General features: G+C 41.0%; 1 long non-coding RNA gene across 2 annotated transcripts in view; it reads left to right on the top strand.

Moving 5' to 3' along the window:
* The first annotated feature begins 10 nt into the window (after window positions 1-10).
* LOC123478305 (uncharacterized) overlaps window positions 11-22,038 on the top strand; it is a 39,649-nt gene continuing 17,621 nt past the window's right edge. The window contains exons 1-2 of one of the 2 annotated variants that reach the window (XR_006653474.2): window positions 11-96; window positions 1,832-1,885. This is a non-coding gene — a long non-coding RNA (uncharacterized lncRNA). Of the gene's footprint in view, window positions 97-1,787; window positions 1,886-22,038 lie in introns of both variants that reach the window. The other variant, XR_008426765.1, reaches the window with a different exon arrangement.

The raw sequence follows: 22,038 nt of genomic DNA on the forward strand, positions 1-22,038 counted from the left end.
GCGGTGGTGCGCGAGAGTTTCAGATCCAATCTGGGCCCCAGCTCGCGGGCTGCTTGAACGCTGCAGGATGGTGGCGGCCTGCGTCTCTGCTTGTCGGTGAGAACAGCACGGAACTTCTCAAGGGAATACAAATGTATTCGTTCTTTCTGTTTTTAGCTAGAAGCGATAGTTGTTAAATTTTGAAAAATCCGGGGGAAGAGTTAGCTGGAAGAAAAATAAGAACTTGAGCTGTTCACCGGTTGCTTACTTTTGCTTCGAATCACACACACAATGTCAGAAGGGAACTTAGACGTTTCTAAGCTAACATTAGCCCTTAGTTGGAAATAGAGGAAACTTGATGCACATGGAACATTTACCGAAATCACGCATCCACTGAGCCATACAGAAAGCTCAAGACACTGGTACCATTCAGAGTGTGTTCTTTGACTCACTGTGCACAGGAATGCTCATTTCCTAGTGGAGGAAATTCATGCCTGAGAGTGCCTGCCACTCTCATAGATCCCTTCTGGGACCACATGGCATTACTTTGTGACCACTGCTGATTCAAAAGTGGATTAGTGGCTCATGAGATGTCCTGACATGAATGTTCATACAAGACCAATGGTAATTAGCTTAACCAATCAATTTCTGTCTCTGGAGTTTGATTTGGAGGTGTGGAAAGAGAGCCTGTAGCCTGGTATTTGAAACAGAAGCAGAACGATGCCCAGAGATGATCAGAGACAGAGAAAGTAGCTGAGTTGTAATGGTGGGACATTAAAGAACTGAGAATGGCAGTTGCCTTGACTGTCAAGAATATACCCGTGAAACCTGTTGCAAAATGACTTCTGGACTGACTTAAATAATTTATAACCCATTTCAGTCCTCTCTAGTTCATTTATGTTTAATTTTTAGAGTAAGCACTCTTTCACACTTAGCCCCGTTTATTAAATGAATGGATAAATATGAAGATGGTTATAGCAACAATCCATGTCTGAATCCTAGAGAGAGAAAGAGGTCTGTGAGTAAAAAATTGAAGGAGCTCTTCCACTCAGGTTTATAAGATGATGGAAGCAGATGCAACTGCTTTGGACACCTCTAACAGGTGATAGCACGAAGGAGAGGGCACAGTTCCCCACAGATAACCATAGAATTTTGGCACTGGGCTCTGGCTGTTTAGTCATGATGCTTGATAGAAGACTTTAGTGGCATGGTTGGTAGAGGAATAACACCTGCTGGGCCCTCCAGCACCTGGTGATAGGTGGGAAATAAACAGCTGCATCTGACAGGAGACCTCAATGCCTTTTTATATATTTTATCTTATTAAAAATTTTATTATTTATTTATTTACTTATATCCTCAGCTGAGGACTTTTTTTTTCATGGCCTTTAGAGAGCTAGGAAGGGAGAGAGAGAAACATCGAAGTGAGAAAAAAGCATTGACATTGGTTGCCTCCTGTACATGTTCAGACCAGGGATCACACCTGCAACCTAGGCATGTGGCCTGACCTGGAATCAAACCTGCAACCTTTTGATTATGGGATGAGGTTCCTACCAACTGAGCTGCACCAGCCCAGACCTCAATGTCCTTTTAGTGACAGGATGGGGAGCTGGATCACCCAGTAAGAGAGAGGGGAAAGCAGCAGCGTCCCATCATGAGCACGAGTGAGACACCTCTTGGGTTTTAGAGACACTTGAGGTGGTGGTGGGGGGGGGGCAGGGAGGGAGTCCTCCAAGGAGCTGGAAATCCTGCATTCTCACATGGGCCCAAGATCCAGGCAATTGAGTTTTCACTGTTGCTATATCCTACAGGCATATGCAGTCTGGGAAAACTTCGATTGTGCCTTGCTTTATAGGACAATTCCAGTGAGCTGGAATGGAGAGACATGGGAGCTGCATGGAGCATTTGGGTGAGTGAAATATTTTTTTCCTTCTTTTTCCCTATTCTTCCTTCCCGCCCTCTCTCCCTCCCTCCCTTATTTCTTGTATATTCTTTTTGCATTTTTTTTGCAACTCCAGAAGTGTTGGAGTGAGACTCTCAGGTATTGGAATGGCCACACCATGGAAATGTATGTTTACTGAGCTCCGACTATATGCCACACATTTTCCTAGACACTAAGAAAACAAACATGAGTAAGACATCTTTTAGATACCTATCTTTGCCAATCTCAGCAGCAGGGACATTTTGACTACTCCCTTCCCTAACCTCTCTTTTCTGGACTTTTTGAATTATAAAAGTTACCCTCTTGCATTTCTGATGGTTTTGTTATCCACGTGTTCATCCCTTGCCATGGTAGTTTTAGTCTGCCCATTTAAAAAAAATCCCATATATCTTTCTTGTAAATGTACAGATTCTCCTGATTCTGTCCTTGCTTCTAATTTACATGCGAAAGAACTCAGAGTGTCAACGTCTGCATTCTGCTGTTTGCAGAATCACGGTACTGTTCAATATGTCACTCTGTCCTCTATATTTTCTGCAAATTGGCAACAGGGTTCAGAGGCTTGATCAGACCCCTGATCCAGAGGCTCGGTCCCTTTGTCAAGACTGTTGGTCTTTCACCTGGAGGCACATGATGTCTGATTTTTGTTCTGTCTTGATGTCTAGAGCCATTAATTCATAGTGGCTGCAAAATAGTGATAATAAAATTCTATCATTTTTTTCCATATGTTAACTGGAATAATTTTCATAAGGAGGTACTCCTTATCTAATATTTGATTACTCAGTGGTACAGTTCATATAGGAAAAGAAAGATACATGCTTGAATCTTTCATTTTATTTATCTAGGTTTCAAGATAGCAAGTTGGTGTTCTATTATCTTCGTGAGATAACAAACCTAATTAAAAAGTTACTTAGTACTCATGAATTTAAAGATATTTGATCATTTTCAAAACATTGTATTTCTTGTCTTCATTGATGCCCAGACTGTTTCATTTTTGGACATTGTGAGCCTCTTCAAACTGGCTCCTGAGTTCTTAGGACGTAACCTTTGTAGTGTCTGATAGGTTCTTTCTGTCTGGTATGTCAGGGTGTTCCTGGCTCATCACGTGCACTTACTGCTCCATATTTGTGATCATTTCTCCCCCAAAGCCCTTGTAGTAGGATGAATTGCAGCATTCACAAGTATATGTTCATGGGACTTTATTTGGAAAGAGGGTCTTTGCATAGGTAATTAAAAGATCTCCAGGTCAACCTGCATTTAGTGTGGACTCTAAATCCAATGACTGATGGTGTCCTTCTAAAAGAAAGGAGAGGAAGATTTGAGACATGCAGGCACAGAAGAAGGCCATGTGAAAACAGAGGCAGAGATTGCAGTTATGCTACCACAAGCCACAGGACCCATGGAGCCCCCATAAACTGAAAGAGGCAAGGAAGGATTCTCCCCCAAAAATTCAGAGTGAGAGTGGCCTGCCCTGCAGACTTCTGACTTTCAGAACTCAGAGAATAAGCCACCAAGTTTGTGGCAACCCTAGCCAACCAATAAAGATTTTGGTTTTGTGAAGAGGGATGCTGCCCTAATGAAAGCTAAAAATGTGGGAAGTGGCTTTGGAATTGGGTGATGGATAGAGGCTAGAAGAATGTTGAGGTAAAATGATAGAAAAAGAAGCCTAGATTTCCTTGAAGATATGGTTGGTAGAAATCTGGATGTTAACAGCAATTCTGATGAGAGCCTAGGAGGAAGTGAAGAGTGTAGTAGAGAAAGCTATCATTTTAGAGAGTAAATCTATATGCATGTATGTATATTCATATGCATACATAGTCATGAACAGAAGCTTAGTAGAACGTTAAAGGTTCTTCTGGTGAGATCTCAGAGGGAAATGAGGGACATAGTATTCATAGCTAGAGGAAAGGCAATCCTTGTTATAAAGTGGTAGAAAACTTGGCTGAATTGTATTCCATTGTTGGTGAAAACAGAACTTACAAGTGATGAACTTGGGTGTTTAGCTCAGGAGATTTCCAAGGAAAGTATCAAAGGAGCAACCTGGTTTCTCCTTGCTGCTTATAATAAAATGCGAAGGAAAGAAGTAAATGGGAGGAAGAAATTGTTAAGAAAAAAAAATAAGCACTTGATGATTTGGGAGGTTCTCCCACTATCCAGATCACAAAGGATGCTAAAATCAGGAAGTTTATTGCTGGAAAACCATGGTCTGGGGAGAGGATCAAGGATGTGGCTTAAGAGATTAGGTGTGTGTCTTATGGGTTTGCTCAAACATCTCTGCAGAAGCCTGGAATAACAATGGGGCTATCCAGGAAAGATCTGTGGAGGACCCTCGTGTGTAATGGAGTAGACCTCTGTAACATACACAGGAGGCCCACAGGGTATTTGAGAATGTTGTATTAGTAGAAACATGACAGCTTGGAATAAAGGGGACAGAGAGAGGACAAAATGAAGGAAGGCTTTTGGCAATTCTGTAGGCAGGAACCTGGCTGATAAGACTCCTTGGTTGCAAACATGTGTTACCCTTTAAGAAAAAGGATGAATGTCTCCAAGGGCAGAGCTGCAGTGACAGAGGTGGGCAGGGTCTCATCACAGGGCCAGAGGGCGGAGCATTGAGCTACAGAGGATTATTTTCAGGCCTTGAAACCCAAAGGAATTTGTCCTGCTGGATTTGGAACTTGCTTGGACTGGCGATTCCCTTATTTTTTCCAATACCTCTTTTACAATGGGAATGTCTGCCCTGTGCCTGTCCAACCACTGTATTTGGGAAACAAGTAACTGGTTTTCTAGTTTCACAGGCCTACAGATAGAGAAGAATTTTGTCACAGGATGGATCCTCTCCAGAGTCTCACCCTCACCTGGTTTAGGTGAGATTTGGGACTATAAGCTGATGACATTTAGATGAGATTTTAGAGTTGCTGCTATAATGGACTGAGACTTCTGGTAATATCGTCATGGGGTGAATGCATGTTGCATGATAGTTAGACATGAATTTTAGGGGGCCAGTGGTCAAAGAAGGTTTAGAAGGTTGAATATATAACAGAAGAGAATAAGACAAACCCACAGGCAAGGCCCTGCGAAGACAGAGGCAGACACTGGAGTTATGCTGCTGGAAACCAAGGAGTGCCTGAAGACACCAGGAGCTTGGAGGAGACAGGAATTATTCTCCCCTAGAGCTCTCAGAGGAAGCATGGCCCCGGTGACATTCCGATTTCAGACGTCTATCCTCCAGAACTCGGAGAAGATAAATCTTTGTTGTCTTAAGCCTCCGAGTCGGTGGTAGTTTGTTCATCCATTTTGGTTTTCTTTAATGAAAAACGGTATTTCAAATCTACAATCTGGATGCTAGGTATACTCTTTGAAATTTTTATATTTAAAAATTAGATGCTATGTGAGTTCATAGTGATATTTTCAATTAAAATTCAGTGCTGTGGGGTTGTCATTGAGAATCCTGGTTGTCGAGGATGCATGGATGATCTAATTATAACATCACATAATTACTTTTTAAATTAAATTATGGGGTGACATTGGTTAATAAGATTATATAGGTTTCAAGTGTACATTTCTATGATACATGATATGTATATTTTATCCCACATTATACACACAATATCAGATTACAGTTCTGATATCACCACCACCAATTATGATTGCCAAAAACAGTTATTTTTTTTACCTATCCTCTACCCATTGTCCCTGCACTCCAATTTTTTTATAGTTGTGCTACATCTACACCATTAGATCACATAGCTCTTCATTATGTACTGTACACTCTTTTAACCTCATTTGTTTCTACAGGGACTATATATTTAATACTCATTACTAGTCCTTACGTTAATATCTTTGACTTGTTTTAGTTGTCTGCTGCTTGTTCTGTAGGGAATTTCTGGTAAAAGGTTTTGGGGAACAATATTCTTTGAGCTCTTATATGTTGATAAAAGTTTGTCTGCGTCCTTCCTAGTGAGAGGTTAGTTTCGTGGATATAATACCCTCAATTTGCATGTTCTTTCTGTACCTTAAATATGCTAATGTATTTTCAACTACATAAAGCATTGTTGTAGTAGAGTCTATTGTTAATTTAATTTTCTTTTCCTTATAAATTGTATGTAGGGAAGATTTTTTTTAAATTTAAAGTTCATTAATTTTATTAGAATGTCTTGTAGTTCATTGTTCTAGATTCATATTCTCAGGTACATGGTTGCTTTTTCAGTGGGGAAGTGGTGGCTTCTGGGGAGATGATTTGAGATGGAGAGAGTGTGTCTGCTCTGGTCTGGTGAGCAGCATCCTAGTTCTACTCATTTGCAGTCATGAACTAGCTTCTTCCCTCACCTTCCCCTCTCATGTTCAACCAGTCACCATATGCTGCTGGATTCTGTCTCCGTTAAGTCTCTCAGATCCACCCTTTCTTCATTCCTATTGTCCCAGCTATCATTTAAACTCTTACCATATTTCACTAGCTGCTTCTGGTCCCCAATTTCAATTCCCAATTCAATCTCCATTCCTTAGGCCCTTTAAAAAACAGTAGTGTACATTAAAACCTAGACATTATTTATTGCTATAAACGGACAGACAAACCTATAATATCTGGATACACCCTACAGGATATACTCAAGACCTTTAAATACTGTACCTCCAAGACTAAGACCCTGCCTTAGGGCTGAGGTGAGCCTTGTCCCCGTCAACTCCCTTACCCACTACACACACAACATACTGACCTACTCTTAGTTTGCTGAACACACCGCACTATTTCCAATCTTCTTGCCTTTGTAAATGCTGCCCCTTCTTTCTGGGATGTCCTCCATCCTTTTCTTTCGTCTCTTTGCCAGCATAACTTCTATCAATACTAACCCTCAAGTCCCTGCTACAGCACCCCCTTTTCTGGGCAACTCTCTGTATCCCCTTATCCCAGCTATAGGGTCAGTGCTTTTCCTCTATGGTCCTTTAGCATTCATGCAAACTGTACAATTGAATTGACTACAGTGGAATTACCTTCTTTCTTGTAGTAGGTCTTTAATGTCTTTTAGGGAGTCTTTATTCTGTTTTTAATTCCCAGTACCTTGGGTATTCAGTGTTTTTTTTTAATTAATTGTTTTATTTTGAGGTAGACTCACATGCAGTTTAAGAAATAATAGAGCTCCCTTGTACCTTTTACGCAGTCTCCCCCAGTGATAACATCTTGCAAAACTACAGGACGGTATCACAGCCACGACACTGGTGCTGATATGGTCAAGATGCAGACTGTTCTTTATGAAAAGGATCTCTCCTGTTGCCCTGTTATAGCCATACCTACTTCGCTCTTACTCTCTCCTTAATCCCTGGCAAACCCTAACCTGTTCCCTGCTTCTAGAACTTTGTCATATCAAGAACGTTATATAAGTTGAATCACACACTGTGTAACCTTTTAGAATTGGTTTTTTTCACTGAGTGCAATTCCCTGGAGGTTCATTCAGGATACTGTATATAGAGATGGTTCATTTCTTTTTGTTGCCGAATAGTATTCCAAGGTATGGATGCACTGCCATTTGTTTAACCAGTTCCCTGCTGAAGGACATGTGGGTTATTCCCAGTGCTGGGCTGTTATAAAGTGTAGGTGCTATGAACACTAGTGTCCAGGGTTGTGTGCAAACATAAGTGTTCATTTCTCTGAGATAAAAGCTCCAAAATGCAATTGTTGGGTGGTGGTCATTTGGTAATTCCATGCTTTATTTTATACAGAACCTCAAATTGTTTTACTATAAATTTTTACTGAACAAAGGAACAAGGGAGCCTTTGTTCAAAGGAACAAGTAGTGTTACATCCAAATCTTTAGGATGAATATTAGGATCAAACAAATCTATTTTTACTAATTGCACAGCCAATCATATTAGCCACAAGAATGATATTCTAAACAGACTGAAACATACTACAGAGCAGAAATCGATAAAGCTTACGTGACAAGCTTCCTCATTACTTGAGGAGTCAGGGTTTTTCAGCCTAAACTGTACTTACAGCAGTAGTCAGGTCTGATTCCTCACAAATGAGGTACAGGCACTGAATGTCTAATCTCCAAATAGCTAATTTTGAGAATTATATTTAAAAGCCCCCAGAAATGATAGACATAGTTTGTTAATCACTTAATGTACATTAAATATATAGCTATAAGGCCTTTCAATTTTTTTTTTTTATGGTACTCAATTACGCTGTTGTGTTTTAAGGCGCTCCATCAGAGTACCTGCATTGGTAGTATCATCTCTATTCAGTGCTAAGCTTATCTTTTCGTTTGAAATTCACAATCAGCACTTTTGAAGGTTCTTCAGTTATTACGAAAGGCGCATGTGCTCTAGACCCAGATGGACACGAGGCTGAATCTGAACAGTATCACTTACTCATAAGTTACAGCATCTTGGCCTTCACAGTCTCATCTGTTAGATGAAAATCATTCTAAATGATCGAAATGATTCGACAGAGCTATTGAGAGGATCAAATGAAATAACAGGTACAAAGTGCTGGCCATAGAAAAGACATCAATACACTTCAACTCCTTTATCCTGTAGCATTTTAAATTTCTTGAGGAATAAATTTCCAAGGCTTATTTATACAGTTTGTTCATATTTGTAAGGAGTTGACGCAGATAGACTTTTGTCCAGGAGACTTGAAAGAGAAAGTGAAAAAAAAAAAAAAACAGTCAGACCCAAGGAAATATTCAAGGGAAGATGAATATTTCCTTGAATACTATACCTTGGAATACTATTCAGCAACAAAAAGAAATGAACTATCTCTATATACAGTATCCTGAATGAACCTCCAGGGAATTGCACTCAGCGAAAAAAGCCAATTCTATAAGGTTACACAGTGTGTGATTCAACTTATATAACGTTCTTGATGTGACATAGTTCTGCCAATGGGCCTTCTTAAGATTTTATATAATATAATAATAGCCAGAAAAAGTCCAGCCATTTTTAATATAATGAGAACAGTTTGCATGATGTCAGTGTAACCTGGCAGCCAAGGAGAGTGGACTGGAATGTGCATGTGTGAGCAATGATGACTTCACTTACTAGTCCGTGGGGGCAGTAGGCACACTGAGTGTGCATGTGTACTGTGTGGCCATGGCAATCAAAATGACTGAGTAGAGCAATGACTCTGCATCAAATTTTGTGTTAAGCTTGAACATTCCTCCGTGAAACTGTTTAGATGACTTAAAAGTCTGCAGCTGTGGGCAACAGGTGATTGGCAGCTTCATCATTACAACATGCCTGCTCATGCCTCACGTCCCTTGCAGAGGGTTTGTTGAAAAATCAAATCACTAAGGTGACTCAGCCCCACTGTAGCCCAGATATGGTGCCCTGTGACTTCTGAATTTTCCCAAAACTAAAATCACCTTTGAAAGGAAAGAGATTTCAGACTCTCAATGAGATTCAGGAAAATACGATGGGGCAGCTGATGGCGATTGGGAGAATCGTGTGAAGTTCCAATGTGCCTACTTTGAAAGGGACTGAGGTGTCATTGTCCTATGTACAATGTTTCTTGTGTCTTGTACCTTCTTCAATAAATGTCTCTATTTTTCATATTACATGACTGGATACCTTCTGGACAGACTTCATATAACTGACACCCATTGAAAATGTCATCTTAGGATACACGCTACTTTCTAACTTCTTGATTTATTTCTTAGTAATGTATGTACAGTTCAACTAAGTGAAGGAACTGTGTTTCTGAATTTGTGTTTTGTAAGAACACTACCATACTTTTAGCACGTCAAAGCTGTCAGGAACAGGATCACCGCTGACCAGGCCCGGAATTCTAAACAAACATCAACTTGCAGAATGGCCAAGAGCAGGGGTCAGCAACTACCTCGAGAGATAACCTCTTAAAAAATAAGATAGATTGTCATCTCCCTGGAAGGGTTCCTATGAAAAACAGAACAATAATCTAAATAATTTAAATAACCTCTGGTAACTATCTTCCTTGGGCTTTTGTGTTTTTAATTTCAAGAAATACAGTGTAAGAGCGTATGCCACCACCATCGCCATCACGCAAGGAACAATAATCATTTCTTGAGAGTTTGTTATGTGCTGGGCAACTTGCTGAGTGTGTGGTGTGTTCTGACAAGTTGAGTTTTGAGTATTCCAGTGGATTCTACCATGTAGTGACACATTTCTCCTGCAGATGTCGCTCTTTTCCCACAGAATGTTACCCCTTGAGACCATGGCTGGTATACTGAGGAATGAGTGATTTTAAATTTGATATACTAAGGTTAAAAAAAAAATCAATTTATCATCTATATCTGAATTGAAGTTTCTAAATATGAATCAGCCTGACCAGCAGTAGTTAGATTGATTTTTTTAAAATAGAAAACCTGGTGATTAAGTTCATTACTTTTGAATGGCTTTGCAGCTTTACCTTTATCCTTAGGATAAAACAGGAACTTTCAACCAGTGTGGTGCAATAATTTTTAAAACATGCACCACCTGACTATTTAGTCAGGGGCACTGACCTCTTTTCCCTTAGATTGCCAAATAAAAAAATGACAATAGCCAACACAATAGGTGTGAATGAATAAAAAATATACCTATTTTTTGGTCATATTGGCAAAAAATATAGTTTTTGGTCTGCCATAGAAATTTAGTGATAAGTTTATATGTGCCATAAGATGAAAAAGGTTGAAAATCACTAACATGAAAGAATATAATTTGTCCTATTTCCTCAGGAAAACTGAAACAAAGAATATTTTTTGAAATGCAATCTTCTTTTTGAACTGCTGTTTACCTCATTCCTTTTCCTTCCTTCAGAGTGGGACGGTGACTCTGAGTTTGGGGAAATTACTGTCTGGTCAAATCTGACAGGTTCCCCGGTGGAGGCACACTCTGTTCATTGTTCTCGCCCTGCCTGGGCTTCATCTTTCCTTCCTGGCGTGTGGCCATCGCCACACTGAGAGTACAGCCCTTCAGAAGCTGGAAGATACAGCTTGCAGGAGAAGAGCAGAATTAACGACATCCCCAGAAATAGTCATTTCTTTATTACTATCCCAACCTATTTACAAAAACACTTTGCTAGGCTTGTCTCTTTCTGGGTGCTTCTGGGCAAACGTGTCAAACGTTTTTAACTGCAGCCCTGTCTGTGGTTCTGGTGAGTCATGTCACGCCCAGTGAGAGCGTCCAGTTTTCTGGTACCTTTTGGAACATTTAGGGTTTCAGAGTTCAGAGCCCTGGAATTTTTACCTCTTTCATCAGACCCCTTGCTACAGCTATGAAGAGTCTGCGCTATTGGTCATCTGTATCTGAATTGTGGGGGTGTTTATTTCTTTTTAAAAAGCAAAATCTTAGGTCTCCCTTTCTTCACAACTGTAGAAGCGGACTCTCAAGAGAACTGGTCAGAAACCACATTGATTTCCCCTCACTGATGTTTGCGAACTACTGAAGAATTGGGCTCTCAGCTAGCAGTTCCCGAACACAGACCAGAAGTCTGACTTTGCTCTAGCCTCTAGTTACTATCCCTTCTCACTCGGGGCATCTTCTGTGCTCCCTCACATTTCTTTTTCTCAATTACAGTTTGTCCCCAGACCCTTTATTTGCTAAAGGTGATCTGAGAACCCTCCAGAGTTCAGTTCATTTCAATAAAGTCCCCATTGCTCGTTTCAGGGGACCCTAAATTCTGGCATATTTCTCCTGGATTAAGCCTGGCACAGTCAGGGTTTCCTGCTCACCATTGCCCTTTTTACCCCCACCTGTCTGGAGCTATTCCTGGCCATTCTCTTTTTCTTCTGTTCTTTACCTAGCAAGAATGATCTTTGAAGATCTGATCCATCATTCTTCCCAGGGATGAATCCCTGTAATACTCCAGGAAGAGGTGGTTGACCAGTCACAGAGCACAGAGCACTCACGGCTTTCCTCTTCAATTCACTTGTTTCCAATCAGCCTCTTGGAAGTACTTTTTATCTTCTTTGTATCCCGGGCATGAAGCCAAGTGCCTAGGACATAGTAAATGATCAATAATTGTGTTAACTTACTAAAGGATTTACAAAAGTTACACCTCCAACTTCTATTACTGTAAATCAATATACACCAAATATTGATAAATAAGCTCCTAGAGGATAAGGCGCATGGTTTCTTCTTCTGTTAACATGAAGGAATGAATTTATGAATGAAAATGTGTATCTTGTACTTCTATTTCCATGTACTGATTTGAGACATTATTATGTGGAACACTAAGGGTAGGGGCCATATCTTATTCACGTCCTACTCTTGGGATACTATCTAGCATATAATAGCACTTGGTAAATGCTTGCTGAGGTAATTCAAGAAGCTATTCATGAATCACTCCATGTGACCTCATGTAGTATAGCAAGAAAAGACAGCTTCACTTTTAAATATATCCCTGGGATGTTCTCCCAAATAGAGATTTCGAGGGCTCGTCCCGGGGGCTGCACTGCTTAGAGGCAGACGCAAGGGTAGAACCCAGGGCTGCTCAGGCCCAGAGGAGTGGTGCAGCAGCCGACCGGATCGGCAGGCTGCTCTCCCGGGTCACTGGCTGGGGAGCCTCCCAGGGAGGTCCGTAGCTAGTTCTCCCTTCCTACAGACGACTATTCCATACATACATGTCCTCTTACACCGAGCAGTTTTGCTTGCTGCTATAGCTCATCCTCTAGCTATAGTCTAGAAGGAGAATCTAGGAGGTTTTATAAAGTTTAAAGCCTATTATATGATATTTTTAGTATGTGCACTCCTCTATCACTGGTGACAAAACCCCTGCATCTATTTGAGCAGGCTGTAATGCAACATCGAGTGGGCAGGGGGCAGTGCTGGAACACAGTACAGATGGCAGAGCAGGGTCTCAGAAGGCAGGACCTGGGCAAATCTGTGGAACCGTGTTGCCTTAATAGGAACCACTGCCCCCACTGGCACCAGCACGAACATTAATGACCATCTACTTCCTGGCTGGTGAGTGGCGGCACTCATTGTTCTCAACTCTAGCCGACTGGTTTTCAGTTCAGTACGTTTTCTGTTACACCATAATGGGACTTCTGTCAACAGGGCTTTTTTCATTTGTTAAAAATACTTACATGTTTTTCCTGATTATAAAAATAGTAAACTATCCTTATAAAAATTCAGATTTAGAGACATAAATGTATAAGGAGGTAAAAGTTTCTCTTAATCTAACCTCCTCCCATATACAAATAGTATTAACAGTTCAGTCTGTATTAGACTTTTTCCTACCTGTAAACATGTCTTTCTTTTCAATACAAATACAAACATGTTTTGGATACCTTTATCTATTTAAAGCTTCATGCAGTGTGGACCTACCCTTGCTCAAGATACTACCTGGATTACTACATTATTTAATTTTATGAAAAATTTTTTGGCTTATATGTGTGGATTACTTTTAAATATTAGTCCTGCAGCTCCTAACAATTGTTTTTATCTTATTCTTTTCCAGAGTAGCATTATTATGATTTTAGCCCTTTTAATTTGTAACACATGGTGTGATTCAAACCACTGAGTCTTAGCATCTGTCAATGATAAGATCATTCTTTTTAGGGATATAAATATGGTTGCCAATAATATGGCAGAATTTGGCTTTTCGTTGTTATATTATTAATGACTGCAAAAAAAGAACTTGGTGATGTTTTTTCTCCTACTTAAGCTTCAGTCAGTTTCCTGAAGTCTTTTTTAAATTTCCACACAAAATTAAAACTAAGGGGTCTTGGATTTTTCAAAGCAAAACTAATTTTCTCTACCCCCAAAGTTTGTGTTCTAAATCACGTATGTGGGACTAGCTGACAGTACTCTCATACCTCGGAATGTTGCACGCCGTGAGCGTAAGGAGGGGACCGGGCGGGCTGGGCTAAGCAGTGATGGGACCACAAAGGGGCTCTGATGTGCTTGGCAGAGCTCACATTAGCACAAAGGCAGTGGTTTGTCCCCTTAGATACTGTCCCCAAGGCTGCTGATTTAAACGTCTTATACTTTCAACTTTTTCTCTTACTCTATTTAGAAGTATCTATTTTTCACTTCAATTTTGAGTGTAATTTTGATATAATTTATCTCTCTACATGTAGATATATGCTATATGAATACAGTAGTATTGTTATATATACAGTTGGCCCTGGAACAGCACGTGTTTGAACTATGTGGGCCTCCTTGTATACAGACTTTTTTCAGTGAATAAATGTATTTTCTCTCATGATTTTCTTAATACTTTTTCCCTCTAGCTTACTTTATTGTAAAACTACAGTATAAAATACATATAACATACAAAATATTTGTTTATTGAATGTTATTGGTAAGGCTTCTGGTCAACACTAGGCCATTATTAGTTAGGTTTTGGACAGTTGAAAGTTTTATGTGGGTTTTCAATTGCATGGAGGTTCGGTGCCCCTAACCTCCATCGTTTTCAATGGTCAACTGTCTTTTATATATATGTATATATATATCTGTACATTAATACAGTAGTACTTGTTTATAATTTATAAGTAAGGAAATACACATTTGTAATATTGGATGTATGTGCTCAAATTTTTTTCTCAATTGTGGTGTATAATAAAAAATATTTGAGACTACAGTACAACATTGTAAATTTCTTTTGGGGACTCTCTGTGCTTCTTGGACTTGAGTGTCTACTTCCTTCACCAGGAAGTTTTCTGTCATTATTTTTTCACATAGGTTTTCAATTCTTTGCTCTGTCTCTTCTCCTTCAGGCATCCCCATGATGCAAATGGTGTGTTTGAAGTTGCTCCAGAGGCTCCTTTTACTTTCATAAGTTTTTTCAATTCTTTTTTTCTTTTTGCTGTTCTGATTGGGTGTTTTCTGGTCCTTATCTTTCAAATCCCTGATTTAATCCTCTCCTTCATCTACTCCATTCTTGCTTCTCTGTAATATAATCTTCATTTCACTTAATATATTCTTCATTTCTGACTGGTTCTTTTTTATGTTTTCTATCTCTTAGTTGAAGTTCTCACTAAATTCATCTACTTTTCCCCTAATTTCACTGAAGATACTTATAACCAGTGTTTTGAATTCTGCATTTAGTAGATGCTTGTCTCCATTTTGTTTAGTTATTTTTCTGTAGTTTTTTTTTTTTTTTTAATTTGGAACATGTTTCTTTGTCTCCTCATTTTGGCAGCATCCCTGTGTTTGTTTCTATGTACTAGTAGAGCTGCCATGTGTCCCAGGCTTGGTAGAGCAGCCTTGTGTAGTAGGTGTTCTGTAGTGTCTAGTGGCACAGCCTCCCCGCTCATCTGAGCTGCACACTCCAGGTGTGCCCCCTGTGTGTACACCATCCTGTTGTAGTTGAGCCTTGATTAGTGTTGGCAGGTCAATGGGAAGGATTTACCCCCATCAGCTGCAAGGATTGCCTGAGGTCACTGTGGAGAACCAGCTGTGCAGGGGTCGGCCCCATGGAGCAGGACTTAACTTTAGTGGGTCTCTGGTGCCTGGTGAGTCTGCTCTTTCAGTGTGCTGCTTGTGGAGGTGGTTGGCTGGTGCATTGACATGGTCTGAAGCTGTTCATCGGGTGTGCTGGCCAAGGTCAGCCACCACCTGTGTACTACCTGGGCCACCTAGCATGAGGTACAAAGTGATCTGCAGATGGCTGCTACTTGTGCTGGGCTTGGAGGTGCCCAGGAGGGACCAAACAGTGAACCCAAGCCAGATGCTGCTAGTGCTGGGCCTGGGGCCACTAGCAAGAGGTACAGGATACATGGAGGCCAGATGCTACTTGTTTGAGAGATTTTTAGGAAAGTCTGAAGCATGAACCAAGACAGGCCATTTATATGGAAAAACCACTGGAAGCAGCTTGGATAGGCCCACAAGTTAGGTGGGGTGAGGTCTCAGGGTATCATCAGGGTGGGGCCAAAAGAGATAGGCAAGAAGATGGAGACTTAGATATGGCGCCTGCCTGCCAGCTCTGTGCGGCAGGACTCTGAAAAGGAAAAATGGCCTCTGCCAGCAATTCCGTTTGGAGAAAGCTATCCCTCTGGCTTTTGCCCTGATGCCCGACAATCCAGTTCTTCCCCATAAATCCATGGTGCCTTTTGAGCTGCTGCCTCAGTGCTAGATCTCAGAGAGAGTGAGTCTGAGGAAGTCTGTGCATGGGCCCTTTAACAGGGATGCCTAGGACACCAGAAGCCCCTCATCTCACTCAGCCACAAGCCCCACTGCTTTTTACAGCCATAAGTTATGGGGACTTTTCTGTCTGGAACTGGAATCCTGGGATGGTGGCCTTGTTTGGGCCTCGGGCCCCTTGCTCCTCAAGAGGGACCTCCACAGCTGAGATTTCCCTCCCAATTTTTATCTGCCACACGGCGATGTGGGACCATCCCATCTTACATCTCTGCCCCTCCTGCCAGTCTCCATGTGGCTTCTTTATGCGCTTAGTTGTAGGACATTTGTTCAGCTAGATTTCAGATAGTTTTGAATGATAGTTGGTCTATAGTTTACTTGTAATTTTGAGGTGGTTGTAGGAGGAGGCACACGCCGCACTTACCTACGGTGCCATGTTGACTGGAGCCTAAGAATTTCTCCAGCTGCCACGGAGCACAGCCCCAAGGTGCTCCCCATCTCTAAAATGCTACAGAAGCAGCAAATGCCAACAAAATGTAGAACAGTATTATGAATTTCTTGAGTACAGAGGTTATTGATTTTCTTTTCGATATTCCTAATTGCATAATATCTGGCCTATAATAGGTTGTTAATAAGTATTGTTGTCTGTCTAGCTGGCTTGCTGGATAGATAGATAGATACATTAATAAATCGTGTGCTTATGTTCCTGCTTATGAATAGAAGGTTATTTTAAGTTACCATTCAGTAACTGGGTGGTCATACAAGTAGACTGTGGTAACTAATCTAGATGCCATGTTTGGTTGTATTAAAAACTGATTCAGCCCTGGCTGGTGTGACTCAGTGGATTGAGTACCAGACTGCAAACCAAAGGGTCACTAGTTTGATTCCCAGTCAGGGCACATGCCTGGGTTGTGGGCCATTTGAGGTCCCCAGTAGGGGGCATTTGAGAGGCAACCACACATTGATGTTTCTCTCCTTCTCTTTCTCCCTCTCTTCCCCTCTCTCTAAAAATAAATAAATAAAATCTTCAAAAAAAACCCCACCCCGATTCAGCTTGCTATATTTTTCAACAATTTACCAGACTGATAGATTACCACAAAATAAATGGCGAATATCATTGAGAAATTTTATGTAATCCTGATTCTTTGTCCTAAATATTATCAGAATGCTCTCTAGGGTTTAACAAATGACATGATCTCTACAAACCTTAATGTTTAGATTTCTTTTTTTAAGTATATTTATTGATTATGCTATTACAATTGTCCCAATTTTTTTCTCTCCTTTATCCCCTCTCTGCCCTGCATCCCCCCTTCCAAAACCCCCTCCCCCTTAGTTCATGTCTATGGGTTGTACATATAAGTTCTTTGGCTTCTCTATTTCCTATACTATTCTTAACCTCCCCCTGTCTATTTTCTACCTACCAACTATGCTTCTTACTCCCTGTACCTTTTCCCCCATTCTCCCTCTCCCCCCTCCCCACTGATAACCCTCTGTGTGATCTCCATTTCTGTAATTCTGCTCCTGTTTTAGTTGTTTGCTTAGTTTTTGTTTTTTAGGTTGGTTGTTGATAGTTGGAAATTTGTTGTCGTTTTACTGTTCATAGTTTTTGATCTTTTTCTATTTCTTAGATAAGTCCCTTTAACATTTCATATAATAAGGGCTTGGTGATGGTGAACGCCTTTAAATTGACCTTATCTGGGAAGCACTTTATCTGCCCTTCCATTCTAAATGATAGCTTTGCTGGATAGAGTAATCTTGGATGTAGGTCCTTGCCTTTCATGACTTCAAATACTTCTTTCCAGCCCCTTCTTTCCTGTAAGGTTTCTTTTGAGAAATCAGCTGGTGGTCATACAGGAAGTCCTTTTAGGTAACGTTCTCCTTTTCTCTTGCTGCTTCTAAGATTCTCTCCTTAATTTTAATCTTGGGTAATGTAATGATGATGTGCCTTGGTGTGTTCCCCCTTGGGTCCAATTTCTTTGGGACTCTCTGAGCTTCCTGGACTTCCTGGAAGTCTATTTCCTTCACCAGATTAGGAAAGTTTAATTTTGTTTAATTAGGGATAAGGGGAGAAGAAAAGTCCCAAAACGTTTTGTGGGGCTCCTGTTGAACTGAAATGTCAGCCCCACTAGCACTGGCCTTCTTTTTCCCAACTCAGTAAGGCAACACTGCGGAGACGGAGGGCCACTGCCAAGCAACAGCGCCCCGTCTCAGACTTCACATCACCTCTCCTTTGGTCGTTCTTTCCCATGTCGCTCTCATTCTTGCTATCCATTTCACCATTATGTAAAATAAGACTTTCCTAGTGCTCAAAAACTAGATATTTGTTGACCAACTGTATTCATTCAGGGGTGTCCAAACTTTTGGCATCTCTGGGCTACACTGGAAGAAGAAGAATTGTCTTGGGCCACATATTAAATACATTGCAATAAAAAAATAATCTCATAATGTTTTAAGTAAATTTATGATTTTGTGTTGGGCTTCATTCATAGCCTCCTGGGCCGCATGCAGCCCACGGGCTGCGGGTTGACACCCCTGCATGTACTTTGTGCTGTGTGTATGCAAATGCACATGTCCTTGATGGTCATGTCATGTGCTGGCATGTGCTGGCCAGGGCAGAGTGCCAGGGTTGGGGGTGACAGCTTCTCCACACTCCTCACTCAAGGGTGGCTTGCTTGGTCATTTGATTCTGCTCATCACCACGCAGTCTGCTTGTTAGTGGGGGAATGGTGATTTTGTGTTCTTCAGTTTTATTTTCTTCATGATTCTCCTCCCTTGTGCAAATAGATATATAGATGAAAGGAAGGACAGGTTGAATACTATAATAAGCATGATGCTGTTTTCCATCAGAATTTCTCACATCAAATTCAGCTTGGTGCATTGCTGAGGTTTTCTTATTTTGCGTGATTGTTTTAATGATGTGGATAAAAATAGAAAATATGAATTGCTAAAATGTGGTGGGTATATTTTCGAGTTTGCCTATGAGTTATATGAGTGTGTAGTTTTTGTTGATAAGACTGTTTTCTCTTCTTCTCTTTTGCCCTATTCAAAATCACATATTAAACAGGAATGCTCTTCTAGTGTTTGTACTGTGATACGCCTGATCAATTTTATACGAGAAGAAAAGCAAATTGGGGCAGAACAGTTTCTACTAACAAGTGAGGCCAAAGTTATTCATATTCTCTTCTTTTTATTTTAACTCATTAATTAAGTTTTCAAAAAGGTTTTAAGTACCAATCAAATATGTCAGTGATTTTCCTTTATAGCTGAGGGTCTAGCACATGTTACAATACAGCTCTCTTTTCTGCCGAAATAAAAATTGAAATCCAGCCCTGGCTGGGGTGGCTCAGTGGACTGAGTGCCAGCCTCTGAAACAAAGGGTCGCTGGTTTGATTTCCAGTCGGGGCACATGCCTGGCTTGCAGGCCAGGTCCCCTGTGCGGGGCACACCATAGGCAACCACACACTGATGTTTCTCTCCCTCTTTCTCCCTTCTCCTCTCTCTAAAAATAAATTTAAAAAAAAGTAAATAAGTAAAATAAATAAAATCTTTAAAAAATGAAATCTTCCTCAGAACCAATTAGAGAAATGGTTTATTATTCAAGATGAAGAGCATACATTTTTAATTCACTATAGGTAAAGTTACACTTTATTTTTATTACCTAGGATTGGTACAGACTGTTAAGCCACAGACTCAGACAGGCAAATGACATAATTTTACTTTTCTAAAGCTTGCTTAACTTCTACTGCAATCTGTGACTGAGTTGAATAATATTCCCTGACCCCAAACCCAAATTCATGTCCACCTGGAATCTGTGAATGTGGCCTTACTTGAAAATAGGGTCTTTGCAGGTATAATCAAGTTAAGATAAGGTCATACTGGATGAGGGGGACCCTAACAAGAACAGGGAGAGGCTGACACAGGCACATGGGGAGAGATGTGAAGGCAGAGACAGGGATTGGAGAGATGCTCTTAAAAGTCAAGGAAAGACAAGGATACCTGGCAACCACCTGAAGCTGGATGAAGCAAGGGAAGATTCTTTCCTATTTGTTATGATAGCCCTAGGAAGTAAATGTATAGCCCCATTTTAAAGTGGAATAGCAGAAAAATTAACCTCTTATATATTTATTTGGTGAATCTCTCCATTTTCTCTGAGGTGGCCCTAAGTAGCAGCAAGTTGTGTGTTGAGGTGGGGACCATCAGGCCCTTAACACTCTGAGCTGTCTCCTGGTTGGCCCGGTCTGATGTCAGTGCTCCTCTCTGGTTGCTGCGGAGATGACCTTTGCTCCCACCAATGTGGCCCCTTCTGAGCTGACATTTTCTCCACTATTTCCAGGCTGCTCTTTTATTTTTTATTTTATTTTTCACCCCCAGTTTACATTCAGTACCATTCCGCACCAGTTCAGGTGTATAGCACAGTGGCTGGAGCCCACGCACTCTACAGAGCGGCCACCGCTGCACCAATCACCCACCTGGATCCAGACCCAGTTATCTCGGCCTTATTGACTATGTTCCCCATGCTGCCAACTGCTTCTGTGGGGCTGTTCTGCAGCTACCAGCTTGTGCTGCTTAATCCCTTCACCCTTTTCACTCAATCCATAACCCCCCTCCCTCCTGACAGCTGTCAGTCTGTTCTGTGTATTTGTGAGTCTGTTTCTATTTTGTTTGTTTATTTTGTTCATTAGATTCCACATATAAGTGAAATCACATTCTAGGCCACTCTTGAGTGACCAGGAGTTAATGATACTGTTGTCTTCATGCGTGCCAGGCTGTGGTTTTTGTAGATGTATTCTGCAACCATTTCTTCTGTGGAATATTGGCACCTTCCAGGACTTCAGCAGGACAATAGATTGCAAGCCTCCTCTATTCTTGGGCCCCACAAACCTATCTAGGGGTGTTTCCACTTCTCTAAGACTGGCCCAAGGAATGACTTAGAGTTCATTACTGATGCATGTTCCCATTATTTCTTCTCTGACTCTTCCCGCCACTCAGACTGGGGAATATCTTTCAAGCCTTGTTCTAGTGTTGGGAATGGACACATTTTTGCTCATTCACCACTCACCCTGCTGTGTCTGAGATCTATTGTCTACGTCTTGATTGTTATTTTGTTCTCCTAACAGCCTAATTAGTGATTCTCAGCTGGAGGTAATTTTGGTCCTTTGGGGTCATTTAGCATGTCTGGAGATATTTGGTTGTCACAGCTGGGGAGCACTGTCTGGAGATGCTACAGGCACCTAGGGAGTAGAAGCCAAGGATGCTGCTCAATGCACAGGGCAGCCCTCATTCTTCCCACTTCCTCTTTCACATCAACCAATTATTTACATTAAAATATAATCCAAAGCGTTAACAGTTATTAGGACTTGCTAATTGGCTATCTAACAAAACCCCCTAATTCTGGAGGGGGAAAAACAACTTTGGAGCCTCAACTTCCTTGATTGACTCTCTCGAATGCTCAGATATTTTGGGCAAATGCATATTTTAGTCAGTTCATTCCAGGCTGTAAAGAACAGTGGGCTGAGAGCATGTAAACATGGATTCCAGTATTGCTTCTCTTACCAGCTGCTTGAACAGCACCTTCACTTCTCTGAGCCTTAGTTTTCTTATGTGTTGGAGATTTGAACTAGATTATCCCTGAAATTCCTTTCACTGAGTTTTTTTCCCCCTGTAATTAGGGCCAGATTGTGAACAGAAATAATTTTTCACATACAGAATCTTAATGGTATGAATATCAAATCATTTCTTTCATGCCATTCTTTGGAAATAGTGGAGATTGCTAGTTGTCCAACATAATTTGTTCTCTTATTCTTCCATGTACCCATAAATTAGAGTAAAACCATAAGCAGCTATAATAAAGGGACCTACCAATATAGCGACTTGAAAAAGATAACACTAGACCACATTTCCCATAGTCCCTTGCATTTGGGTGTGATTGAGTTCTCACTACAGAATGTGAGGAGAAGTGAGGTGTCCACTGTCTCTCTGGGGCTGGTCTTGAAGGCAGTGGGTGTGCCTCTTTCATACTGTCCCCTTCTTCCAGCTGGAAACCCTGGTGGCCCAGATGCAGTCATGCAGGTGACAGTGGTGCCCCAG

The sequence above is a fragment of the Desmodus rotundus genome, chromosome 4 (assembly GCF_022682495.2).
Source record: "Desmodus rotundus isolate HL8 chromosome 4, HLdesRot8A.1, whole genome shotgun sequence".
In the NCBI taxonomy this organism is placed as follows: Eukaryota; Metazoa; Chordata; class Mammalia; order Chiroptera; family Phyllostomidae; genus Desmodus; species Desmodus rotundus.